We start from the raw sequence: 15,354 nt of genomic DNA, 5'->3' as shown, positions 1-15,354 counted from the left end.
GCTGATGATCATTTCCAGGACAGTGCCACTGACAACTCGTAACAGCACTTGCCTTTAGAGGGAGCTGATCAAAAACTGCTAGAAAACGTCCTTTGTCCCTTGAATATTCTGTTAACATGGAATTTGACTTCATGCAGAACACTCGCCAGCTTTGAACCAAAACATCTGTTTACGACTTGCCAAGAAAGTAACTCCTTGAAGCATCATCTTCCACATCTTCTGATGTGAACCTCTGCTACAATGAAATAAGGATCTCTGGGATAATGACTGCAAAACACTAACTTCTGTGAAATACTGAAAGATTGAGCTTTTAGATAAGTGCCCTAAATTCTGCTGTTACCACAGTTAAGTAAACTGCCCTAAGGGCTCCATTTTCAAAGCCTGAAATTTGTTACACCACCGGGCAATGTGTTAACCATCATTTGCTCGATGGGACAGAACAATTCAGCCCATTCCACTCAAATAAGCTCTTTCAGCATTCTATTCCACAAATCATTAAATTCATCTCTGTAGAGAAGACAGTAAGTACTGCCTACAGAAAAGCACCTTCCTTACATGGAACCACACTGTTTAAAAAAAATCAACCACGAATAATGGAGAATTCTGGCATTTGGTGATCGAAAGAACCAACCACACCAAGCTTTTGTTATCCAGACATGCCCAGGTTGAAAAGGACCAAGATGTCATTGACTATGAAACATGGATTCTTTAGTTAAAAAAATTCAGATGCTACAAATAAGCTCCTTTGCAAAAAGCAGTATTTTGAATGCTAAGAGAATTATGCAATATGAAGCAGAATTTTTCAGTATTTTTTCAGGAAAACATTCACAAACATTACCTTTTTTATAGGGCTTAGTGAATTTTGAAGTCTATGTAAGAAAAAAACATAGGCAGAAATTTGATCTTCATAGGATAATATGTCTTTTACTGCTTCAGCAAATAGCTGGTTGTTCATCTATCTTTATTTTGGAGGAAATTAATTTGCACCTTATAGGATGCTAAGGTTCTGGAAAGCAGAAGAGAAAAAGAAAACTAAGAGCACTTAAAAAAGTGTCCACTCCAAGTAAATGCACTTCACTAAAAGTACAAATACCCTACGAAAAACCCTACATAACTTCACTAACTTGAATCTGTAGGTCTACGTATGCTCATTTTGAGCTTTTTCTTAAAAAATGGTACATGTCATTTAAGTTAAAATCATATATGACAGCTTCTCCATCCCTCAGCAATAACCAACAAGAACATATTCCTGTGCATTTTTAATTTTTCTGGCACAAGAAGTATTCTCACATCTGTCAGGACTGATTTGGAATCACTACTCTTGGAAGACAAATTTCTTTTATTTATTTCTTGAACATGATTCCCTGAAGAGTTAGAGAGGCCTCAGCGACACAAACGGGGTAACCCAGCAAAACCCAACATGTGCCAAGGGGCAGGGGAAATAGTTTTAATTCTACAGTGCAGTCTCCCAAGCCCAGGGAACTGTAACCAGCTGGGGACTTTTACTGATTACAGTCCAAGGCAGCTTTTTAATTTCTTCCCTGAAAGCCACTGATACATTTTTTACTGTCTCAGTGGAGTTACCTATAGGTTTCTACATCTGGCTAAAAAACACCCACTAGGAAAAGAAGGGTGGAATTACAGTTAAGGAAAGATATGTACAGTTCTTAGTTCTGCCACCTGAGTCAGCTTGACCTTGATCAGGTTCCTGACGTTCTCTGTAACTCCTGGCCTGGAGTGTCTAATAAAAACAGTAACATTTCTAACATAGCAGGGTATAGATTTGAGGTAACACTAAAATCTAAGTAGGAAAACTTGAAGGACTGTTGTTCCAAAGGCCAAGCAAATAAGCCAAAAGTGCTGAAATCTACAGGGATAAGGGTAAATCGGGCTCCAATATTTAACTACCAGGTTGTATGTTACCCAGTTACCCAACTGGGTATCAAATTAAGGCAGAAAAAAAAGAAGTGGTAATATCCCTGCAGCCTCTATTTACAGCAAATTGCTGGTTATAAAATAATTCTTCATATTTTCTTTGACTTCTATTCTGTAAGGTTTGTTAGACATCCAGAAACAACAACAGAAAGACACATGCTTACAGGCTGAGTTCAGATGTGCCTTTCTTTGGAGATACACTGGCATTTGTTTGCTTCTTAAGTGTACCGGTGCCACATTTAAAGCATGAAGTCCCCTTCTGCTGCCTTAGGGCTAGAGCTGCAAAACACCTCCTTTGATTCTTGCCTTTGATCTACATCGTCTCAGCTGTGGTCTCCTCTTTACCAGCCCTTCTGCAAAATGGTGGCAATGCTGGCTAACTTCAGAAACACATGACATTTTTCTAGATATAAAGACTTTTGGAAAGATTACAGGTTCCTACAGACTTTGGGGAAAAGAACACTGAAGCAAAGAATTTTAAAGCCCATACTTTTGGGCTTTAGATGCTTCCTCTCTAGACCTCAGTCTGACATAGTAGGATATAAACTTCTAAACCATTCAGGTTTCTAAATGGCAGAAAAATTATTCGGTGAATTGGTTCTTGGCACTACAGAATCAGCACTCATAAGAAGTTACTGATGGATTTTATTTTGGTCACTGATCTGGCTGACTCAAATAAGACTTTTTTTTTTTCCTTACTACAAGCATGACTGTACAATTCAGAATATTAGGGATATGAAGCTATTTTAGCTGCACATGCAGTACTTGTGTGCAACTCAGTATCTTTCCGTACATTTATCTGCACAGAGCAGCAACTGATGCTGCTGCCTGCAGTAGGACTGGAGAAAGCCAAGACTGAAGATTTATGTTCTTTAAATATTTGCTTAATTCTCTCGCACAGACTTTTTCCATTATTCAAATCAATTATGATTTAAAATATAAGTGATACTACCTCTGCACTTTCAGTTAGTGAGTAAGTGGTTTATAGAGCTTAAGAATGGCTGCTCCCTTCGAGCCAACAAAGAATGAACACTAACATGGGTGTGAGATCACAGCCAATGTCCAGAGCAGCCATTCTTTCATGCAGGTAAGAATTCAGAACCCACTTCACTACCACTTAATCTAGTTTTATTTTGGTGTGAAGTTGCTAGTTTGGTTTTAATCTAGGAAGAACATAAAGGTCTATTTCCACTGCATAGCCCTGCACGGAGAACGATACAAAGTCATGCACGTTCAATGTGAGATAATCTTTGTATCTTAAGCCATGACACTTGCATTGCATACAACATCTATTTACACTACTCGTGGCACAAGTGGCAGACCAATCTCATGGTGTCTGGAGCCAGTGCTGACACGCAGCTCTCCCTGCAGATGAAAGCAAATGCTCTCCAGAGCCAGAAGCTTCACTCCTGTGAGCTGGATAAGGTGACTCTGAAACTTCCGAGAGGTTGCTGAGGACAGAGGAAGGAACGGTAGGAACTGCCGTGCTGGAAAATTGCACTGCAACAGAATAAATCATAGGACAGCCACTGGAGTTGCATTTTTCTCCGTCTGCTTTTTTTTTTTTTTTTTTGCTAAGAGAAAAAGACAGAGGCTGGCCCAGGGACAGACTCCAGATCACCACATGAACTGTAGGCACTGACATTTAAGACTTTTATCAACTACTTGATAACAATTACTGTGTACTTCTGTACACTGCACATCATTCCTCTATCTAAATATGAAGCATCTAACAGATAAAAACAACTTCCTTGATTTAAGATGTGAGAGGTTTGTGTTTTGTTTCTCTTCAAAACCAACTTTATTTGGAGACAATCTTCACAACTGCATTTGGAACTAATACTCAACACAGAACTATCTATACTGCTCTAAATCCTTGGCTCACAATGCCTGTTTCATTTTTGAACTACCTTCACTGCAAAAGGAACATTGCACAAATAATTCTTCCCCAGGAAAAGCAAATTAGAAAGCACAAATGCTACCTTTGCAAAAAACCACAGCATTCAAAATACTAGATTATAATTAGGTTTCTATTCCAAGTATTTCAATGCACAGTTAACCTTAGACAACTGTGCATGAACCTTCTAATTAGCATGTTATCTTTGGAGCAATTAGTATCTTGTACCTCGTATGTTATCTTCAAATTAAAACTTTCCCTATCTCAGCATTATTAATTAATCATTGTGAATCTGAGATGAAATAGACGTCATTCAAGAGAAAGTCAGTGTTTTTAGAATGTCACAGCCACTGGCATTTCAGAACAATTATATAGCTGTCTTCAAACAGTACAAGGCTATTGCCTTTAGATTACACTGTCTTCATGAAATATACACAAAACAATGTAATTATTACATAAATTGTTTTACATCTGCAAACAAATTTTATTGTTGCATTATACAAAACATTCAACTATCACAGTCAAGAGAAATTTTAGTTAAAAATACAAAAAAAAAAAGTTCATTTTTTAAAAGCTTTAATAATCCCCTCAATACAATCAAGAATCCTCCTCTCTCTCAGGGCCTGTAGTAAAGCTATAGCCAGTAGCAACAATTCAAAATAAGAAGCAATACGATTGTTTGACCCTGAAGATACTAATACAGATGATGATCTTTTATATGTCACTCTGCCAACCTGATTTACTGTGATGAATGAATAAATTCATAGCCTAATAGCTCACTGCAATATGTCTGATCTGAGACATTAAAAGAGAAAATCATTTCAAAAGATGACTGCCCTTCTAAAATGTTTTAAAAACCTGGAATATTTAAATTTTTATAATATATCAGATTAAATAAAAGTAAATACAAACCAGCATAATGTGGCTACTCTCCATCAACAAATAAAGTTATCTGTTATAACAATAAATTTCCTGTGCTTAAGCTAGAAACATTCTCAGGTCTGTTTATAAGCAAAGGGCTCCTTCATCCATACTGCACCAAAGGAAATTATATATTTATATGTATATTTCAAAGAAAACACAACAGGAATAAGTTGCAAAACGTGTTTTCTTTAACTGGCTTAAAAAATGAAAAGCTTGACCTATAAATATTTAACATACAAGATGAACATTTTCTTAGAGTTGGAGCATATCTGACTGCCAGCTTTGTTCCACAATTACTTGACTCCACTTGACTTAAATGGGAAATTTTAGGACAATTGGGCGGTTCTCACCACCCGGAATTGCTATCTGCACAATGTTCTAAGCAGGCTGCTATTCCAGACATTTGACTTTCAATTGCTTTTTATAGCATAATCAGTTTTATTAACCCCATATAAATTAAAATCCATGTGTATGTTGTTACAGCACACCTACTTTTAAAAAAAAAATAATAATCCTGACAGTGACAGAAATAAACATTCTGAGTCAAAACACCTGTGGATTTAAGATACAGAATTTTCTCCTACTTTTTTACACCTTTATTCTAACATAGTCACAAGTGGAAACAAAAACATCAGTAGTGTCAAATGGCTCGTTGTGAAGTAAAATTCTACAGGATGGTGGTCAAACCTGCTGATATACATTATATACCCACATATACCCACATGTATCTCATATATAACAACATATGCTACCCACAGTCCTAATATGCATGAAAGTGCAGGAACGCCTGCAGCAGTGCCTGGGCAGGTCTCCAGCGCCCAACACAACAGCCACAAACTGAGCTCCAGAGCACTACCAGAGGTCCCTATTTATTATCATCTCCACTTCCACAGAACAAGTCAGCGAGGGACAGGCACAACAAACGGCTTGCCCAAGGTCACGCAGCCGTGTAATAACGGAAATGCGATTGGAACTCAAATGCCCTGACTTTTATTTGAACAAATACACAGCGTTTCTTCTCTTATAATAAAGAATAGAAAGAGAACATATGTTATTATATGAAAATACACTTGCTTGCTTGAAGTAATCAGGTTTCATTAGTTTATTTAGGAAAATCTAGAACTATGTTTGGAACCATAGGAGGAACGAAGAACAGGACAAGATACTAATAAAAGAACCGCCATGAGTTTGATAAGGAGAACTAGAGTTGTATCACATGCACATCAATGTGAGTCAGTGATTTTTTTTTAAACAGGGGATACAACTGTTCAAGCATGAAGACTTACAAGAACTTTTACCAAAATTAACGTCTTCTAAATTTCTTAAGAAGAAACTAGACAGCTTTCACTAGATGTCTGTATTAAAATTCAGAGGAATTCTGATAGTAGTATTTTTAAATCAAATATAATCTCTATCTAAATGCATTTTCTTTAGAAAAGTCACTGTCTTAACACAATAAGCCCAGAGAAATACATTTCCTGCTGAAATTACTCCATTCCTTCCATGCCACAGGGAGAAATGGAAGTAGAATAGTCCAAATGAAGTTCTACTTGATTAAACCATCTCTAGCAAAGCCCAGAGTCAGAAGGTTGCTTTAGTGCTGCATCACACCCATGCACATACAGAACTATTCAGACACTGCTAATTTTCAAACATCCCTAAACTTTAAAAATCATGATCATGGCTTATTACAAATTACTCCAGCACAAAACCTACAGATTTTCAACTACTGCTTCAAAACTAAATCTATTTTAGATTGAATTCATCAGTAGAGAAGTCTGATGGAAAACAAGGCAGCAAACTCCATATGTAACTGAAGGAACCTGGGTGGTATTTGAACAAATCTCTTCTGTGGCTTTCCCAAGAAAATTTGCTTAGAAGATCCAAAGCACAGAACACTCTGAGCCCCTGTCTCTGCTGCGTTTTCAAGAGCACTGGACAACCTTCCCATGACTTACAAACCTGAATGCATTCTACCAGATTCCCCCTTCTTAATCTCTAACCAGGAATCTTTCTAGGAGCAGTGAAGGCATGGGTATATATATACTGCCCTCACACCTACCCACTGATGATTGGTTTCTCTTTTTTCCATAGTCAGTGAAAAAAAAAATCACCATTTTTACAGTTCTCAAACTTTGAAATTCCAAAGCCTTGTATCACAAAATACCAGGAGCCTCACCAAAACCAAGGATACGCGGGAAGTTACTGCTTTCCCTGACCCACCTATCAATTTTTCAGTTCTCAGGCTAATGAAATTATCACATACAATAATTTAAATCTAAGCTGAAACAGATCAGTGCTGAACTTTGGACGAATGACAGACATGACGGATTTTTAACTTTACTTTTTTGTTTGGTTGGTTGTTTTGTTTTGTTAATCTACAACCATTATTCTGGATTTTTCTTTCCAATGATATGATGATTCTGATTAAGAAAATAAATTCACAGAGCTTTGTAACAAACAGTTTTCAATTACATTTAATAAATCTTGGTATAAATGTGAATAGCTGCTTATGCAGATGAAGGGCATTAAATAATGAATTTAATGCTACTGAGCAAATGTCATTAACATTTTTTGAAGATTGGATGAACATTAGCTTTGTTGGTAAATGACATTTTAAATATTTAGGGTTTTATAAGGGTGGCTCATTTCTTTATACAGCAACAAATCTTCAGACAGTACTTCTGTCTGGTTGTAGAAAACTACACTTGATATCTTTTCCATATATACTTAACCTCCTACAGATTTATTTGATTCTCAATAATTACTATTCTCTGGTAAGAGGCATATGTTATTACAGCACACTGCACTCCCACAAGCTGTCCACTCAGTGTATTTTAATAAATCTCTGCCAAAGCTGTATAAATTTGATCCTGTTTAAATTTAATAAGGATCAGAATATATCAAAGCACAGATTCCCATGAGAGAAATAGATATTTTGCATAGTTATTGAGTGCCCTATTCATAAATACAATGTGTAAGACCTAGACCATCAACCTTGAATTAAAAAGAAAAAGAGATTAATGTGTGCAAAGCCAGCTACTTCCTAAATAACTAGTGAAATTAGTGTTTAATAAAACATTTTCCCCATACTACTGTTAAAGACAGCAGCACTGCCACAGTTTTACTATTATGATTCTAATACGTAACTATTGAATATCTGCAGTATAGAAATACCTTCTCTCAAGTACCTTTCACAATTCTTCCATTAAAGATTTACCAACATAAGGAATCAGATTCCTAAACGTGTCACCATGGGTTGTGACTTATCCTTTTCCGTTCCTTGGGACTGCTGCCTCAAGCAGGAAGCAGATCAGCCTCCAAGAGCCACCGATATGGCAGAACCTGAACTAGTTTAGGACAATGAAGAGAATAAACATATATTTGACATCCATTTCCTTCCTTTTTCTGGAAGGATGTCTAAAAGAGGAAGAAATTCTCAATGCTCTATTAATTCTAGGTAAATTTCAGTGATTTTATGTAGTACTCCACAAAATTTTATCTTCTATTAAGTAGCTCGCATTTCAGTGCTTGCTGTGGCAAAATACCAGGAGAAATAACTATACAATTAGATGCTCATCAAGCACCTTACGAAGAATTTTGAAGATCACTATCATAGACACAAAAACTGCATGTATTCCAAATATAAATATGTTTACATAATTACTTCTTCAGATTCCAGTGTTTTCTTTGTCATTGTTTTAAAGATGTTTGCACATAAATGGAAAAAACCCAAACACCTAAACCAGATTTCCACCAACACATGTAGAGACCACACCTGATAGCTGCTAGTCACAGAAAGAATTTACTGGTCTTCCACAGGAAAGCTGCCTTCCTTATCATCAGTTTCAATTAGCAGTTGTGTATATAACAATAAATGCAACTTGCCACTTTCAAAACAGCTCCACTTTCTTTCACCATCTTTGATGCTTACGTGATCACATGTACAGGGGAGAAATCAGACTGTATTTATCCTGGATTAAAATTCATATTTTCAAAGTAAGAGCATGAAAGTCAAAAGACAAATCATTTTACATGGAGCAGAGATCTTTCCCAAGGGGAAAAAATTGTACTAAATCAATTTGCCATTGTTTTATAAGTCAGCTACTGAGAATGAAATTACAGACGGCTGAAATTAATGTGAGTTTTGCCATTGACATCAATGAGCCAAAGATGTCATCCTCAGTGTTTTACTACACACAGAAGCCTGATGTCAGAATTGGTACAGCTTTATGGAGTGCAGTACAACATAATTCAATCCATCAAAGTGAAGACAATCATATCATCACTCAATCATTGGTCCCACTCGCATCTGTGGTAACGTTCATTCTTGTTTTCTTTTCCCTTTATCGTCATGGAGGTGTTGGAGCCGGGAACAACCATGGCCACGTCTGTCAGCAATATTCCTTTATCCACTGTCAATATTATAGTGTTGTGGTGAAAGTACACATATAAAAATTAAGTTGAAAATTCAAACTACACCAACAGAAATGCGTGGAAACCACAACACAGGCAACACAGCTTTGCCAGAATACTGCCATCAAAATCAGAGCCCTTAAAACACGATTACTTTGAATTAAGATCAAACAATATCATGGTATAACTATTCATCCTGGGTAAACACATGTCTAGGCCTTTTATGTACCACCTGTAGCACAGGGTTACAATCTGTTTTGTTTCAAGAATTTAAGAAAATACTGTACTTCAATAGTGAAAATCTTGGATCCATCCATTTAAAGATTCAGTGCTTAAGCACAAAGACACTGAGTTAAGAGAATAGTGACTTGATTTTCTTGCTTTTACAGGTTTGTGTCTTTCTACTTTAATGTTATTTCAACACAGAGCCTTGTGTTTATTATGGAGATATTCTGTTGTATTTCCCTTCTCTCAGTTCATGAAATTTTCAATATAACAAGAATAACCACAGCTTAAATTCTTATTTTGAAAACCATATTGCCATTTTTATTCAGCCTGTATTTTAATATAGCATCAATATTTAACTACTTCATTAAATGAAGTGTGACTTTTATAGTGAAAATGTCAGTCTTTGCAGTTCATTAAATTCATTTAAAGTATAGCTGCTTGATTTTTTTTCCTGAAGGAATAAAGGACTATTAACTGAAGGCATAAACTTAATATTAACATGTACTTTTTTCTTTAAAATAACATTCAAGATTTGCAACAGTCTTTACAAATTTAAGGGATTGTTTGTATCCTTTTGCATTATCTTTGTTTTTATAATAGATGTCGCTTTTATAGCATATACAACTGTTTATCACAGCTGGATATGACCAGTAGGATGTCGCAGAGGACATTAACACGTCACGTGCTATTATGAATCTGTAGAATCCTACAAGTAGTATTAAAAATACATTATTTTGAACTGGGACATCTGGAAAAATAAACTGTATATGATGTAAAATGTAATAACTCTTGGAATCCAACAGGGTTTATGAGTTCTGTTTTTCTGTTTCATAAAACATTCTTTGATGAGTATCCTTTTCCTTTCAAGGAGAGTTTCTATTAACTAATACAAAAGAACACAGGGAAAGTTCCATTTCCATAAAGGCAGCACCATGTTTTTGCCATTTATAAGAACTCCTTGTCCATATTTCAAGGATATGTGACTTCTGTGACTAATGTCTCTAAAGCTGGAAAAGTTAATTAATTCTCATTAATTAATTGATATGATTATAAAGTACTTTAATAAGAATAAAAAAGTTTATTTGAAATGTACTAAGATATAAAGGTGGTGATAGTTTACTTTCAACCTACTACTCCTTTCAATATTTGGAGCAGATTGCAATGACATTGAAATCTTGGGTTTTGGAAGACAATCACAGGTCCTTTTCAATTTTAGTGTTTAAGTCCTGTCCTCTCCTGCCCAACAAAGCAATTTGGTTAGGCTGCTCTCTTGTAGTAATGATTTGAACCACTATCATGATGATTCTCACACTTTCCTATTCTCAGATTGCAGTAAACAGTCAATGCTTAATTTATTCCAATATAGATGGTGATTGAGGGAGGGGTTTGGACATGGGCATGAGACATTTTAAAGGACTTCATTTTCCTAACTATGATATCCATCCTTTGAAAAATCAGACACTTTTCTAGTGTCTTAAATGTAGAATCCAGAACATCCTACCACACACAAACATTTTGGGTACCACTACAAACCACAAAGATTTAGGTTGGAACTTGGATTTTGAAATATCAAATTATTCAGTCTATGATTTGAAAGTTCACCACATTGCCCATTTGTCTCACACACGGGCACTTTAGCCTATATGCAACCAGCAACTGGCATCAAACTAGAGAGGAAGAATAAATGTAGAATGCAGCAATTAGTGTCTATTAAAGTTGAAAGTACCCCTCAAAAACTTTTTTCCTCGAATGCTGTGCACAATAAATTTTTATTTTCTGGGAAAACTACATCTCCAAATTTATTCTATGCTACTGTCATCTCTTCTTCTATGTGTCAAAAGTAACAGGGTTTCTAGGAAATTATGACGTGTGAATTACCTTCCTCTGAATTAACTTCTCTAAAAAGTAGCACAGAGAATAAAAACTGAACTATCATGTGACTATAATTCTGAAGAAGAAAAGAAGAAACTTCAAAACTTAATTTTAAAAGCAACAGCCCAGTCACATATATGAAAAGCTAACAGGTACCAATGACATGTATTCCAAATTGGAGTTTGAAAGAAACAGTCTTTATACACTTATCTTCAATACATTTATAACTGCCAAACCAAACTGATGGGCCGTGTCTAGCAGTCCCTTACAATAAGGTTACATGGAACTAAACAAAAATCATTTCTTTCAGGATGTCAGGAGTTCATATGCAGCTACAAAGGAAGAGGAACCCAGCTGGCTGCATTAGAACGATATGATCTAGACAGGTCACAGTTACAGCTCACTCACACTGGAAAGCAAACTCTTCCCCAGCAGCCAGGATGAGTATCTTGAATGTGAAACAAGGGCTTGACTCTCCCACTGCAGGGACTTGCCAGGCAAAGGCTGAAGCAATGCCACTCTTCCAGAAATAGGTTTTTCTAAAACAGTGCAAGAAGGACCAAATTAATCTTTGCTACCTATTCACGCTGTGCAACCACAGCATCATTCAGGTTGGAAGAGACACCAAGAGATCTCTAATCCAACCTCTGCTCAAAGCAGAGGCCACACCAAACTGAGGAACTACTTGCCCGGAGCCTTTCTTCAGTCAGGCCTTACAAGCCATCAAGGGTAGAGGCAACTCTTTGGGGTAACCTGTACCATTACCCCACTATCCTCAAAGTCATTTGTTTTTCCTCATTACGTCCAGTTTGAAACTCTCATTTCAGCTTGTGCCTCTCATCCTCCCACCACAAACCCTTGTGAACAGCCTGGCTCCATCTCCTCACAGGTACTGGGGCTGCTCTCAAGTCCCCTGAAGTCTTCCCTTCTCCAGGCTGGCCAAGTCCTGCTCCCCGAGCCCCTGATCACAGGGCAAGCGTGTCAGGTAGTGACCACCTTGCTGCTCCTTATTTTGTTTCCATCCACCAGGATATGCTGGTCCTTTCCAACAGATGTGCTTCCCTGCCTGTTAGACCCCAGCCTTTATCTCTCAAACCAGTACGCCATAAAAAGTATTTGATACATTAGGCCAAGGATAAATGCATGGTCATCAAGCTTCAGGTCTGTGATGCTAAAAAAGCTTCACATATTTCCCAATCCCTTTTTTGAAGTCCACTTGACATGAAAAACAGTGAGTTTTTTCACTTTTTTTTTTCATCCAGATAAAATACTTTATCTCCCATTTTGATGCACAAGCATAAACAAATAAAATCTCATTGCTGGTATTTAGCAGTTGAAGTAGGAACAATCATTACTTTGGAAAACTGAGGCTTTGAAGAAAACTTTCACATCAGCTCTAGTCACCTGTTTCAAAGTTAAACTGCCAACTTCAAAAAAAGACTAAGCTAGAATCTTCTTGAAATAACTTCATATTGGTTTTTAATCACACTTTAATGGCACAAAATTAGAGTACCTGTCCCAAGAGATATTAAGAAATAGCAGCAATGAAATTTGACAATAAGATTTTTGCACCTAAACTGCCTTATAACCAAGCAGTAAATCTTCACAGTACATTTCAGAGCTCAGTAATTCCCAGAAAATCATGTAGCAAATGCAAACAATCAGATATTTTAAAATTAGGTTATGAGTGTTCAGAAACAACCATCCAATTCTTAAAACCTCAGAACTAGCAGATATTTGCCATTTTTTAATTTTTTTTTTCTGAACCTTCTGAGATTACCCTAAAGGTTTCTTGAGACTGAAACTCAAAACCAGTTCAACTGAGTGATTGCTGGAATATTTACAACAGTGCTGGCAGATGGAACTTCTTACCCACACAGGACTACATACTCTGTCTCGATGGATTAAAGGCAAAGTAATTATCCACTATCATAATTTCCCATTTTTTATGACCTTTAGAGAAGAGAAACAGACTTACATTGCTGAAGAACACATACAGGTACTAAGATGGACTACAAACATTTGCAAACATTTCATGTATCTCTCTAAAGGGTTGCTTAGCTCCACAGTCCAAGCACTTCTTGAAAACGAAGCTCTTATTCAGATCAGCAAGGCCAGATATTTTTAGAAACTTAGGAATGGAGGTAGTTACCAGTTAGCAGAGCACGGAGGTGATGAAGCAGATGTGCACTCAAAAACCACCCACATCAAGACAAACCATCTACCACTTCTCTTCTGGAGACTGTTAAAGTTCCACATGTGGATTGTTTCATCACCTCTTTCAAACACTTAAAGGCCTTTCCCTCCCTCTCCACTCTCACTCTCACTCTCACCACGGAAAAGCAGACCACTTGTGAAGGAAAAACTAAGTAATCCCGTCACATTCACTACAAGATGCTAGATAACTATCCACCATCTACATATCTTGTTTCTAATAGTTTTCCACCACAAAATTAGACTTCAGACGTACATTTTCTTTGCTAGCTGTTATGCAAAACTCCAAAATTGTTATTGAGCCTGTAAGTAACTATCACATCTGTGGCTGCCTTATCCAGAGTCTCACGGAGACTCACTCTGTAAGACTCACAGAATACATAACACAACTTAAATATCACATGTTTAGGAATGTAAAGATGAAGCCTAAAAGAACAACATTAAACAAGATTAAAAGTACAACCAACCCCATGGCCCCTGTTTCATCCCAGCCACAGTATATGACATTTAGTATCAACTCTGAGCCTTAAAAATGACTACTGCTCCTTTGTCCCCTCCACTATAGGAAAGTTGCCTCAGCACCTCAGTCCTCTGGAAGAGAGAGCCTTTCTCCTCATTCCCATTCTAAGCTCATGGCCAGTGTTTGTACAGACACATCTGGAACAACACTGTTTTCTTTCTCAAGCTTGGGTTTCCAGTATTGCCATTAGGGCATAAATATTTTAAGTTTCTTATTTCTCCTTTTCTTAAGAAAAATAAATTCTCCAACTCCAAGGTACTTGTAAAAAAAACCAATAAAACACCCCACACAACCAAAAAAGCAATCCTTTGCTGACAGACCTGCAATTTTATGTGTCAGTTCTTTCACACTTCAGAGACGAAGATTATCTACACCTTCTCAGCTGTACATAGTATTTTCCTTCATTTTTGTTTGGTATCTAAGCCGGAGAAAACATAATAATCATTCATTTATTTAGTAGAAGTGCAGACAAAACCAATTGTAGACTATGTTTATGATTTCCAGTGAGGAAAATGCGTTGTTTCTGGTAATGATAAGAGGTCCAACAGATGTGGAGCTTTCCAGCAGACAGAGTTAACACTTACCAACATTAGAGCCTGGCCTCAGGTAAAGCATCATCAGTAGCATCAATTCCTTTTTGTTTTGTCAGCAGGTGGCTTTATCCTTTTAGGAAATGAATGGTTCAGCACCCAAGAAACTACTGTTCCAAAATAAATCCTCTGAGCTGAATTTTCTCAGCAAGTTTACGAAGCTCAATTCAAAAGCAGACAGAACTCTCTTCTTCAAAGAAAGTATATGGCTATGTGCAAGAGCAGGATTGCACCCTTTCCTTTGAATCCACAGAAGATTTTCACAAAGTAAGGACGAGAACGAAAAAGCTGGAGTATGTTTTAAATCAGTTCTTACAGGAAGTTCAGTTTGTTTCTCTCATTGACTTATTTTTTTTTAAGATAAACATAAATCAGCTTCACAGGGAAAACTTCAGTAGTTGGGATCAATAAGCAACTGGCCTTCCTCTAGCATACACAGTGAGATTCATCATCTAAACCCCTGTTATTTCTTATTCAAAGATCCCTGAAAACTAGAGTTTCAGAAAAAAGAAGGCTGTAGGTAGGAGCTCCTTTGTTTGGGTGTCCAACCCAACAGAATAAGGAAGCTAAGACGAACCTGCCTCTTTCTTTTGATCAAATGAGAATCAAAGATTAGTTCTTCAAAATGTAGAGAAAATTTTTAAATGTGAATAACAGGTACTTTCACCCTCTTCTCCCCCTGCTGACCCACCCATGCCTCAGTCACAAAAACCCCAAAACACAAAAAAAGACAAATACCACCCAGAACTACAAGAAGT

At 36.8% G+C, this 15,354-nt stretch overlaps 1 protein-coding gene across 6 annotated transcripts in view; it reads right to left on the bottom strand.

Moving 5' to 3' along the window:
- Positions 1-15,354, bottom strand: part of TOX3 (TOX high mobility group box family member 3) — a 79,119-nt gene that overhangs the window by 45,157 nt on the left and 18,608 nt on the right. For 2 of the 6 annotated variants that reach the window (XM_027879016.1, XM_027879017.1), the window contains exon 1: positions 14,327-14,423. The exons of the other annotated variants lie outside the window; for them this stretch is intronic. The gene's annotated coding sequence lies outside the window, so the exon portion shown is untranslated. Of the gene's footprint in view, positions 1-14,326; positions 14,424-15,354 lie in introns of those variants that run through there. 6 annotated transcript variants of the gene reach the window in all.

Source organism: Empidonax traillii, unplaced genomic scaffold (assembly GCF_003031625.1).
Source record: "Empidonax traillii isolate 1590-97213 ecotype Southwest subspecies unplaced genomic scaffold, ASM303162v1 scaffold49:size1601597, whole genome shotgun sequence".
NCBI classification, from domain to species: Eukaryota; Metazoa; Chordata; class Aves; order Passeriformes; family Tyrannidae; genus Empidonax; species Empidonax traillii.
The sequence above is the reverse complement of the archived record's forward strand: the minus strand, read 5'-3'. Positions and strand labels throughout refer to the sequence as shown.